The sequence below is a fragment of the Neopsephotus bourkii genome, unplaced genomic scaffold (genome assembly GCF_033783945.1).
Source record: "Neopsephotus bourkii isolate Nb327-2 ecotype Australia unplaced genomic scaffold, CSIRO-AGI_Nbou_v1 NB_1154, whole genome shotgun sequence".
Lineage (NCBI taxonomy): Eukaryota > Metazoa > Chordata > Aves > Psittaciformes > Psittacidae > Neopsephotus > Neopsephotus bourkii.
In genome coordinates, this window is record NW_026901640.1 from 1,750,340 (window position 1) to 1,762,879 (window position 12,540).

Here is a 12,540-nt window from a genome sequence, read left to right on the forward strand (position 1 = left end):
ACCTGAAAAACAGAGAGCAACGCTTCCTTCATGTGGAACCCCACTAAAAATGCCATCTTCTCACATGTGTATGGCACTGGGCAGCCCTCATGCAATCCGGAGAGGAGCAGGGATGGAGGAAACCAGCAGCACATCACCACCCCCTTGGGTACCATTCCTGACTTCCTGGGGAACTTTGCACCTCTCTCCCTGGCACCAAGTTCCTTGGAAAGGAGACGCTGTCTCCTGTGTCATGTACATTGTCTCCGAAGATTGATTCTCCACCTGTAAAAGTGATCTACATTCTCCCTCCTCTCCTGGATGCCTTAGTCAAAAGAGAAAATGGATCTTTTAAAGATACATGTATCCATCACTATTATTTACATTCTAATATGCGTCCGCAGCTCTGCTCCAACAAGGGAAATGTAAATCAGATGGACATCGTTCCCCAAATGCCCTAAAGAGCTCCATTCCCCCCAAATTAGAATAGAAAATGCTCTTTTAAAATGCACCTTTAATATGTAAAAGCTACTGCATCCTGACTCTAAATAAACCAAACTTGAGCTACATGCCAAATATCTTAGATAAAGGACAGGTAAGATGGTAGTATCTGGCCAAGGAATCGGTCCTAAACAGCTATTTATATTAATGCAAAGAAGGTACAGTGTTCTTCCTCTTGATATATGCTGCAGTGGGATATAGTTTTGTCCCACTAGTGAGAATAAAAACGTACAGTTCATGATAGGCAAAGTCACATGTGTGAGATAAAAAGCTCCAACTATAATATATGTCTTCACCATGTATTCTCTTCAGGATTTTCTTTAGATCTTTGGATGACAACAAGAAAACACTTACTCAAGGTTAGACACTGCTCTCTGGGCTTTTTAATAACCATTCCCTCTATCCTGGGGGATTGCGTCCATGAAATAAGGCAAACTCGACTCCAGTCTCTGGCCTTGCAGAGACAAGGCAGAATCCTGTGTGCCTTTGTTCCTGCTTTGCTGTGCACGCAGATGAATGCTGTGCAGGGGCCCTGGGCCAGGGCATGGGGAGGTGATGGTGATGAACAGCTCTGTGCTGGTGACAGCAGAGCCCACGGGTCCCGAGGTGAGAGCAAAGCCCTGGCAGGGGATGCCCTGCTGAACACCTGCATCCAGGTGCCTGAGCCCCTCTCTGGCTAATGCAGAGGCTCCATTAGCCACCAGGTTCTGAGGCAAGTTCTGCCTCTTCCTATTCCCAAGGTTTGGGGACTCACGCTGCTCACTAGAGACAATTCTATGCCCTTGCTCAGAGGTGAAAGCCCCTGCCCTCTGCAGCCAGACACCCTCTCCCCGTGGGTACAATGGGACCCTACATGCGCCAGCACATCCTTCCAAGATCATGAGCAGAGGCTGCCTGTGCCCTGGGCATTCACTGACTTGGGGGGGAGCATCAACACCTTATAAACACTGTCAGACTTTACAGGCGACCATGAAAACTAGCAGTTGTGTTGCTCATACTTATTAAAAGGAGATCCATGCTCGCAATAAGCCAAAAAACTTGGTTTAAAAGCACATCCCTCCCACGTATCCCCAGCACAGGGCTGCAGCCGGAGCTCTGCACATGCTTCTTGGCCAGCCAGGCTTTTCCTAACAAAAGCAGAGACCTCTCCCTCCCAGCAGGCTCCGATACATCTGCGGTGTCACAGCAGTATATCACTGAGCAGAGATGGTATCTGCCCCGTGCCCTGCTCGGAGGAGCACAGGCAGGTCCCTCGCCACTGATACCATCTCCCTGATGGAAACGAGGGCGGATAAAGCAAAGCAGACGTGCACTGAGCACAGCCCCCTCCTCCTGGGCCATGCAGCACAACCAGGCCAGCACAGGGGACACCGCTGCTGCTGGGAGGAGGATGGGGTGCACTGTGGATGGAGGCCGAGCAGGGCATTGCATCCCTCCCCTGTATCTGGGGCTTCACACCATCTAAACCCCAAGGGCACACACATACAAGGCAAAGACATAAAGCCAGGGGCCAGCCTCACCTGAAAACCTGTATCGTGGCCATGAGACTGGTCCCTCAGCCTGGCTTTTGGGTATTTTGTTCACTGGCCCTTCATGCACACAGTCTGCCCCCGTGGAGTAAACTCAGGAAACCACGCATCCCCATGGACACAGGAAACACTTTACCTTGGAAGCTGAGATTTGAGTACATGGCACAGAGCAGCTCACAAGCCAGTGGATCAGAAACAAATCCCAACCCACCTATGGAGCATGTGGCCATCATTTGCTGCTCCTGCTTCTCCAGACCTGGCTTGGCTTTGGGAAGAGCTTGGCTCTCTTTGCCCCAGCAGGATGTGGCAGTGACTATTCCACTCCAATTCAAATGGATGCTAAAAGGAGAGCTACTGAGCTACCCTCTTTCTGCAGCTCAGGCATCCTTTAAGCATCACCTTGTTCCTACGTATCCTGATGCATCACACTGCAAATGCTCCCCCCTTTTTCTCCCTTGCTGTCAACTGATAAACCCATGCATACATCCTCTGACCAGTGGCTGATGCTTTACACCAAGAGGCACAGTGTTAACATATGCTCGGCTTCATATTTCTTCCAGCCCCAAAACAAAGCTTAATCAGGCAGTAAGAGTGGTAGTGAAGTATTCTGGGATGGTTTTCCTTCTGGGTTGCTGCTTTTTGACACGTCCCCTGGTCCAGCAATAACACGTTCTCGACTTTCCATTAAGAAAGACATTAGTAAGAGATGTTTTGCTACTGCATGAAAGGAAGGGGACCTCCAGGATGCTTGAAGGGAGGAAGGGCAGTGCAAGGGGCAGCCAGGAGCCCTGGGGTGGGTATGGCCACAAGCTCCTGCCCTGTCCCTGTGCTGCAGTTCTGAGCTGTGCAGTCCACCAAAGCCAACCAAAACCAACCAGCTCTGGCTGGTATTAAATGCATCAGATGTTGTCTGCCATGTAACCTAGCTGCGTGATGGAGCAGTGCATCGCACTGCACCCTGCATCCCTCCCCCGTGCTGGCCTAGGAGACAAGTCAGAATCCACCTTTTATGTTACAGCCTCTGCTTATTGTTATCACTAAACCTGGTTTGTAATTCAACTGCATTAACTGACTCAGATCCCAGTGCTCAGGGAGCAAGGAAGCGTGGTGACCGATGGTTGGAAAGCAACACCCACACAGTGAATACTGGGATGCTGAGTGGTAACACGGGGATAGGCCCAGAGCTGGCCACGAGTGACAGCCACATGCTGCTGGGCAGCTCAGCATCTCCTTCTACCATGCAATAGATGACGCATTAAACCCCCAAATCCATTAAAATATAGCCAGCTGCCTACATGTATCCGTGAGGATACAATCCCGCTACTGGAACACGTCTCCAGGTATTACCGTGACGACCCTTCAGCTGTAAACAACCCAGGGTATCTTGGAAGAGGAAAACAATTTGCTTCCACTCTTTACTTCTTTCTGCTGTTCTTGACCCTGCCAGCATACAAACGTTTGTCTGCGCCTGGGGTTGGAAAGAGACGCTCTCATCAAGGAGGAGTAAATCACAATAACAGGGAAATAGACCTTCCCCGGAAAACCAGTCCCAGCCCTTCATTCAGTTATTTCTTTATTTCTCTCTCTCCCTGGCTATGCGCAAGCTTACATCTGAGTGCATAAGCTGTGGTGGTGGCTGATGAGCATCCCGGGCTCCAGGCGAGCATCCCGGGCTCCAGGCGAGCATCCCGGGCTCCAGGCGAGCATCCCGGCTCGAGCAGGGCGGTCGTGGGCCATGTCGCTGCCGTTTCCCTTTAAATCTAACTCAGGTAATGAAACCGCCCAAGAAAATAGTGTGGGTGCATCTGGGAGCAGTAGAAAACAGTTAGATCTTCATAGAGCCATAAAGAAGTAAACAGTAGGCTGCTATGAAGATCTATGGGACCCCGCAGTGCCATTGTCTTCAAAAGGAATTAAAAACAAATTGCTGAGGGCCAGCACATAATTTAGAGACTCACGGCAATTTTATGACTTGCTAATGTTCCTAATTACATGCCCGTGAAAGGCTTAATTAATTGGGGGATGTAGCAAAAAGTGGAGCCTGTGTTTGTTATCATGGTTCCACTGCATTGATTTTAGTGCCTATGGAGAATTTAGGGCCTCTTTATTTGCACAAAGAAAATGCAAGTCTCTCGAAAAAATGCACATTAAGATCAACCCCTCGCTGCTATCTAATATACTTTCCTCTACTTAACCAAAGTGCTTGTAATCATATTTTGTAAATGTTGGTGCTGTTAATTGCATTGTGAGAGAAAATAGGTTCCGCTCCACTGGTCGTGGAGAATTTTATAAAGTTCTTTCCCTGCTCCCAGTTCTGAGGACTGCGAGAGGGAAACTCATCACAGGTTGCTGCATGGGCAGGGAGCGGGTGATGCTCTGCTGCTGCCTGTGTGCTGGAGGCATCTCCCGCAGGCACCCGGCTCTACTCCGCCACCTGCACCTTAGCTGGACTGCAGTTCACCTGTATCCTTCCACCAGGGATGCTCCAGCATGTGGAAAAGGCTCTAAACCTGCTTGTGCCAGGGCAATGTTTAACCCACAGCCCCCACGCAGCCCTTTGAACGTGCTCGGTGTATTCTGAGCTCAAGGGGTTGCTGTGATTTTCTAGAGGAAAGGACTTTTCATGACATAGAAGCCCACATTGCAATCCCTCTTCCCTAAAATGCTTCTGGGATCAGTGCATGGAAGGCACAAAGTGACCGTCTTCAACCAGAGATCACTTAATACTGAAGGGCATAAAACCACACGAGGAAACACACAGTGCTGAACTGTGTGGTGCACTGGACACGACACTCCTGCTTTTCTCAAGGCTGGAAAAGACATTTGCACTTATTCACACCCCAAAAAAGCAGAATAAAAGCATAAGGAGTTTAAACAACTCCATCTCCCAGCCCTCAATGAGAAACTAATGCAGGACAAAGACAACCACAGAGCAACTGAAAGCGCCCATCCAGGGTAGGAAAGCAAGTGGGGAGGTGGATGGAGCTGGCCAGGAATGGGAAGTCAAAGCAACAGCCCCTGGATAAAGAGACCTTCCTGGCAAGGCAGCACTGTTTGCCTTTCCTGCTTCGTCTGCTCATCCATGCACCCAGGAAGAGAGCAGGGCCGGGTGTGAGCCCGCATGCACGAGCAGTGTTAGTGCATGCTGCTCCGAGAGGATTTATGGGCAGTGAGGAAGCATTTCACAGGGCACTACAGGGGGGAGTGTGAGTATTCACAGGGGGAACCCATGGGCTGCTGTGTGCTGCCCAGTCACATCCCTGGGTCCTGTGCTTGAGCATCACTGCCTGCCCTCACCCGGCACCTTCCCAGGAATCCCTGCAAGCCTTAACCACACGGCTCCTTCCCAAAGGAAAACAGCACAAACACAGCTGAACAATTCTGCTAAGTTGCCTGAATCCAGATCTAGATTACATTAAAAACCAGAAACAAAAGAGATGATTTTTACCATCTAATGCTTTGGTTGAAGGCAAAATCTCTCCACAAAAAGACACACAGCCAGAGAGCCTGGTCCAGATGAGCTCTCAGTCTGTCCATACAGCAGGAGCAGGTATCCAGAGGAAAACTAGGAAGAGAATGACTGTGTCTGAGCTGTGAGAGCCTGACCCAGCACCCAACCAGCCTGGGAAGCCAAGTGAAACACAGGCAGCAAACAGCAAGAGACAACACCAGCTCCAGCAGCCTTCTGTGTCCAAACAGGGAGGATGGTGCCGGTCAAAGACAAACAGTTGGAACAGCAGTTCTGGTTGGGACAATGCTCCTTGCGATCAACAGCTCAATGCCAGGAGTGCAGGATGGCCAGAAGGAGCCTGGGCAGCCCCTTGCTGCCTTCATGTACCTGCATTTCCATGCAGTGAGGAGAGGCAAAGCCAAGTTTGTCTGTTGCTCTTGAGAAAAGGCAACATCTCTCTCAGTATAGTTGGTGCTTTGACGATAAGACCTTTGGCAGAAACATGAATGCCATGAATACTTTGATCTCTAGTCTCAGAAGCTTCAACAGCAATTATGAGTCAAGAGGGGTGAATACGGGCAGCAGCTAAAGCAATGCCCCGGAGGGTACTGATGCAGTAATTAGAGACAAAACCCAGAGCATCTCTGCCTGCACCATGCACAAGAACCAAGGAGGAGGTGGGCTGGGGGGAGGCTTCATGTTAAAAAAACAACTCTTATTCTTCTGAGAGACATAAAATCAACATGACTTTATACATTTCAAAGCCAAGATCTTCAAAGACAGGTAAAATGCTAATTCTGCTAATGTAGGGTTTTATGCATATGCTCTGAAAAGGTAAAGCAAATTAATCACCAGCTTTACCCCCTAATATATATCTGTGTTACAAATATATTACAGCATGTCAGATCTGAGGAGATATATCTGAACAGCGGTGGTTAAAAGAGCATTTCCCTTTTCATGCTCTAATACAGTTATTTTGATCTTTCAGTCTTCATATTTTTTGTTCTCATCAAAGGAATGATGGTGCCAGAGATTAGGATGTTATTTATTTCCCTCTCACTGTCCTACCCATGTTAATCACTTCTGGTGTCAACAGCAGCAGCGGTGCCGGCAGTGCCCGCCTGAGGCTGGTCTTGCCTCTACCCTCCTCCTGCCTCCAGCATCCCTTGGGGTCACCTCCAAAACCACCCCGACCTTCATGGAAATGCTATGCAAATGGAGGGCAGGGAGGGGATGGGGATGCCTGTGGAGCAGAGGGATGGTGACAGGAAGGCACAGCCCTATCCCTGGCTCAGCCTTCTGCATCCCAGAGGTGGCTGTGGAAAGCATCAGGAGAACAAAACGCGGAGGGCATGGCAGCAGGGCGTTAGGGACTGCCAGACATCCCTGCTCCAAATTATGCACAGCCTGACGGGACATGGGAAAGAGAGGACACAAAGAGGGAAGGAGGCACAGGGACAAGGGATCTGGGTGTCCCACGTTCCAAGGTTGATTTCAGACACCTCCCAGGGAATTTGCACCTGTATTTCCATGGCACATCTCTGTTCTGCCTGACCTCACCCCTCTAACAGGAGCACATTCCAGGTTTGGGCACACACGGAAACGCCTCCCCACCACATTACAGGCTTGGCTTCAGGAACATGCATTGTCTCCAGGCACTGCAGCAACTTTTTCCCCCCAGGTTCTCCATGCAGAGACCCCAGGAATTAAACTCCTGGCTCCAAGAGACCCAGGGACCCAGGGCTCCAGGCCGGAGCCCAGCATGACTCCCTACCCGAAACCAAACACTGTGAGGGGCAGACAAAGGTGGGAAAGGGGTGCGGGATGCAGCCGAGAGCTCAGCTCCATGCTTTGATCCCACTGGGGAAGCTGCTCAGCCGAAACACCCATCCTACAGCCCTGGAGATTAATGATCCTGGCTCCTCTACATTCAATTACACCGCGGTCAGGACAGGCAGGGCCCAGAAGAGTTTAGGATGTCTTGGGAAGTGCTGAAATTTGCTCTGGGAAAACAACTCGGAGAGCCTGATAGCATACATGTGCTCATGACACAAGAGCATCACTCCTACCCTGTAGTTAGCATTGGTCCCACTGCGCCAGAGTCCCCAGGTACCACCACAGCCAGTGGTTTGGGCACACAGTGGCTCCAGTTTGAGCTGTGTCAGTTCACCCCTGGCTGTTAAGGCTGCCTTATCCCAAAGGGTTTTGCTCTCAGAGAGCAGATCCATGTGGAGTTTGCCCCTGGAGCCAGGGCTGCAGGATGGTAACTGCTGGCAACACAAAGCACCATGAAAGATCCCAGAGGTTAAAGCCCAAGCCAGATAGCTGTTGGCCACATTTGCAACTAGCTGAGATGAACAGAGGAACCTGTTATGAGAGGAAGATGGGGATAAGTGGGTACCTCCAGAATTCTTTGCAGAGATTAAGTGAGCAGGGGCACTTTGGGCATAACTAATCCTTGAGAGCCACGGAGCAGGAGCAGACTGCAGGAGCTAATGTCTTTGAGATAGGTTAAACCAGTGACATTGCCCACCATCAGCACCGTGTTCCTTGCCTTGAAATTGCTGACACTTACAGGTTTGATGGTAACTAGACTGCATAGGGGCACCTTTGCTTTCACATCAGATCTGCTGACATGAACAAGAGTCGATTCAGATGGGCATCCAAACATTAAAGTCCTTCCCTATTTCCATAAAATGATTGGCAGGATGCCTACTGCTAGCGGCTGGTAGCGCTGCTGATAAATGGCATCTTGATAAAAACTTTGGGCTGTTTTAAGAGAGAGGGGGAAAAAAAAGCAGCATACTCTTATTGTAATTCCCTCAGCTGCTGACAGATGAGATGTCTCATCTCGAAAAATTAGATCCTGGTATCTTTGCTGTCTGTAGATAGAGAAGACAGGATCCAGAGGCTGGGATGGGAGTATGGTGTGCCCTGCTCTTCCACTCCCCTCCTGTGTACTCCCTGCAGTGTGCATCTCCCCCTTTCCTTGGCATTGAAAACATACACCTGGGTATTCAGCAGAAAGTACCTAAAATATGGTGAAGGTTATCCCTAGGAAATGAAATAGGGGTTTTCCTTTCCTGGTCTTGAACTCCTGAAGCTTTCCAAGGAGTCCTGCAGGTAAAATCCGCTGGAGCAGCTGAAATCCAGGGTCATTTCTGAGACACAGAGACCCGACCCATGGAACCAGCTCCTTCTGCAACTTAAATGTTAACAAATGCATAAATCTTAGGGAGGAGAAAAGGAACTTCACAGATCACTTATTGCTGATTCCCAGCTAATCCATCAGTATGGAGAAATGCACGTAAAAGAGAGGGGGGAAAAAAGCTCATTTTAAGCCCTAATAATATTATTACTCAGTTTTTGTAGTTTTTATAAGCACTTAATTCTAGGTATTTTTCTTAACTTCAGGTTTAAAAATGGCTTTTAAAATGAATCTGAATGTTATAATGGGAACTTTTCACCTCCCGAGATCAATTGTCTCTTTCTCTCCTACCTTTGCATTTCAAGTCATGCAAAACCCCATGAGCTGGGAGGCCCTGCTATAGTCTCTCTGGCACTGCAGGCACTCTACGCACACTGTGGACCCAGATCTCACCTAAAAACAGATGCAGAGCAGGTAACACCTATTGCCATTTATTACCATTTATTACACCCTCTGGTGTATGAGGAATGAAGCTGCACAGGACGATGCCAGGGTGGGGAAAGCTCCTCCTGCTCCACTGCTGGGACCAGCCAAGCAATGGCACATCAGTCCTCACCCACCACAGCCATACCTCCCATCCTTCGCAGGACACCCACAATGACACAACGAAGAGCAAGAGCTCGATCAGGACTGAAGAGGGAACAGTCAAGGTTTCTGGAGGATATCCCATTCTCCTGGAATTTGCTTTAAAATTCCTTAAATAGCTTTGAAAATCTCAACAACAATAAACGGAGACTGACAGAACTCACTCTGCCTCCATGGTATCACCAACTTCCTTTTCTTATATAAAAGTCATCTAATCACTCGTGATGCACCAAAGGATAACACAAAGGGTCCACAAACATTCCCTGCCCGTCCAACAGCCACAGACAAGGACAACACAGTAAAGCCTCCAAGAATCAGTTTGTTGCTGCTCAGAACAACCTGGGTGCCTACAGACAGTAACGAACCAGCAGCAGAGCTCCCTTCAACCACGCTGTGATTTATGGAGCTGCTGCCCCCCCTTCTCCTTCCTGCCTCAGTGCCGCCTCCAGATGTGCTGCCAGCTGTGCGACACCAGCACTGAGACCGAGCTGAGACATCTGACTGCCAAGCAAGCAGCTCTGCACTCTTCCCAGCAGTGGTGCAGGAGCCCAGCCTTGGCCTGCACCCAACAAAGCAGTGCCTGGTACCTGGCACTGCCCACGCTGGCAGAGCAGCACCAGTTTGTAACCACAGCTCAGAGACACACATCATCAGGGAGACACCATGATACAGGCACTGAGTGCCTCCAGAACCAAGGCACGGCAAACCAGACCAACCAGAGTCTCCAGGCTACTCAAGGAGAGCGTTAACATGGTCTCCATCCATTTCTGCTTGCTGCTGGAGACTGCTCAGGGTTCCTGAGCTTGGCTGTCCATAAGTAACACCATAATAACGCAATCAACAGCGGTGACATCCCTACCTTGATTCCTGTCATGGTCCACTGGAAGTTGCTTTGAGAGCCAGGGCTTCAAACCCGCTTCACCATCGGGTGATCTGACATCGTGGAGAATTTACTGTGGAAACAAGAAACCCCACAAGTGTGAAATGTGACTGTCGATAGAGTAATCCCCAGCAATCAGACCAAATTAATTGTGTGAACATCATTGATCAAACCTCCTTAATACATTGGGTTTGTAGAAAGCTGGAATGTAATTTCATTACCAATCTGCTCCATCCTAATGAAATCTCTAATAATACTCTACTTTTGATTTCGGGTAAGAAGAGCATGATGGAAATTTTCTTTTGCCTCTCCTGTAAGGTTTGATTTTAGTGGTTTGCTGCAATAGGAGGGATACTCATTATTTTTGGTAATCTGACATTTTATTAGCAGGGGGTTGAATATAACAACGCAGATAAAAACCCGAAATTAGCAACGAGACAAACCCTCCACAAACAGAATTGATGTCGAAATTAAGGGGGCTAATGTTAAAAGAAATGGATTTATTTCAGGAGGGGTGAGTTAGGCTTTACTTTTGTGAAGTTCTAGCTGATTTTCTGACCTAAAGTGATTTAAATAAGCCAAGTTTGCAGCTCTTTTTGTCTGTAGTTCTCACAGAACAATGCTGGAGGAGTTCAGCTGCATGCGAGAGGCATCAACATGCCCACATCTGTAATGGGTAGATTAGGGTGAGAAGACCCCAGCCCTACCCACGTCGGTGGCAAGGCCATAACCAAGATTTCCCCCTTTGAGTCAGGTTTCAAAGGAGACCATTCAGCCTTTCAGAGTCCCTTGTGTGGGTGCAAAGAGAAGGGTTAGAGGTTAATCCAATTGGGAGTGACGGAGCATCAGGTAGATAACTAAATGGGGGTGGTTGGGATTTGCATGAGTGGGGTGCTCCATGCACCCAGACGCAGTCTGTGCTATCTGGGACTCCCATCCCTGGATGAAGAGGTACAGATGGGTCTCAGCACTGCCCCAGCATTCCCAATCTCCCCCTGCTCTGTTTCCAGCAGAAAAGCTCCTGGATTACAACAGAGAAAATACAAGTATTACAAAAGAGGACCAGAAGGAATCAAACAGATAGACCTAAGTCTTCAAGCTGCAATCCACCCCCCCAGGGATGCTGGGGTCACACATCCTGTGAGACTGGAGCCTCTGCAAAATGCATTCACTGAGAGCAGGGGAAAAGCTTGGAAAAATCAACTATTTTGTTGCTTTTTCTACTACTGAGTACTGAAAATGAGCAGCGCTTGTCTGCAGCACGCATGAGAGGGCAAACCCTGCTCTCAGAGCACCTGGGAACTACTGATGGCTCGCCTGGCAACGTGTCTGGTGAACAGAAATCGCCTCTCCCTGGCCAGGGTCCACACGTGGTGGGATCTGCATTTAAACCCAGAGGATGTGCAGGATGCAGGCTGGTGGTTTGCAGGGTTTTGGGGCCTCTGCATGATGGGACGGGACGTGATGAGCAGACAAGGGAGCACAGAGCACGCGTGCTTGCTGCGGAAAGGTGATGCTCTTTGACTACTGAACTGGTGCCTATCTCTGGTATTTCCATTTTCAGCAATCTGATGTGATTTGGTGATTTATTCATGACTGGTGTAGTGAAAAATTGGAAAAGGCTAGCGGGATAGCCATGGCCTGGAGATCCAGCGTCTGATTGAGCCTACAAGTGAATTACTGTCAGAGGCATCATGCAAGGCTTACTCCAGCGAATGTGAAGTTGAATCTTTATATTAATAAGTGAACATGCACTATCAGAGAGACTGGCATATGTCTGCTGCCAGGCAGGTCTGGAAAGGAGCTGTCAGATCAATAGGCAACCTGAGCAGACAAAGAGAAGCTCCAGTGCCCTCTTCACACATTAGAGGTGTCTGCAGGTGTTCACCAGAGCCATACAGGGGGAGACTTTACTCATGCACAGGACAGCTGAAAAGGCTACTGCAGGCAAAGCTGTCTCGTCTTTAACACAGTGCTAAAGTGACAGCATACAGGGGAGGTTTGGCTTTCGTTCCATTACTGAAGCACATGTGAAAATCAGGCCCTCATTCAGGTTACGCCCCTAAAGCATGCATGCAAACACTGCACATCAAACCCCAGTGCAACCAGAAACACCATTTCAAAGTAACACCCCCTGAGCAGCATAACTCAGGGAGATACCTTTAACACAGCCAAACCCAGGCAGCCCAAACCTACAGCAAAGGGTAGTTTCTTTGCCCTGTTTCCAAAAAGCAAAGGGAAAACGTCCTACTCAGTGCTGATTCCACCCGTGTGAGCTGCCCTCCCCTGCAGCCTCAGGCCTGGTCCCCTTCTAAGCTGCCCCAGGCTGATTTTCACATCAAGTATAAGAAACCAGTTTCCATTTGGCTTCCAACCTGCTGTAAAAGGGAGGTGAGGAAATGTCCCT

General features: G+C 49.1%; 1 long non-coding RNA gene across 2 annotated transcripts in view; it reads right to left on the reverse strand.

Moving 5' to 3' along the window:
* Positions 1-12,540, reverse strand: part of LOC133217694 (uncharacterized) — a 207,700-nt gene that overhangs the window by 75,239 nt on the left and 119,921 nt on the right. For both annotated transcript variants that reach the window (XR_009726932.1, XR_009726931.1), the window contains exon 3: positions 10,113-10,206. This is a non-coding gene — a long non-coding RNA (uncharacterized LOC133217694). The remainder of the gene's footprint in view (positions 1-10,112; positions 10,207-12,540) is intronic.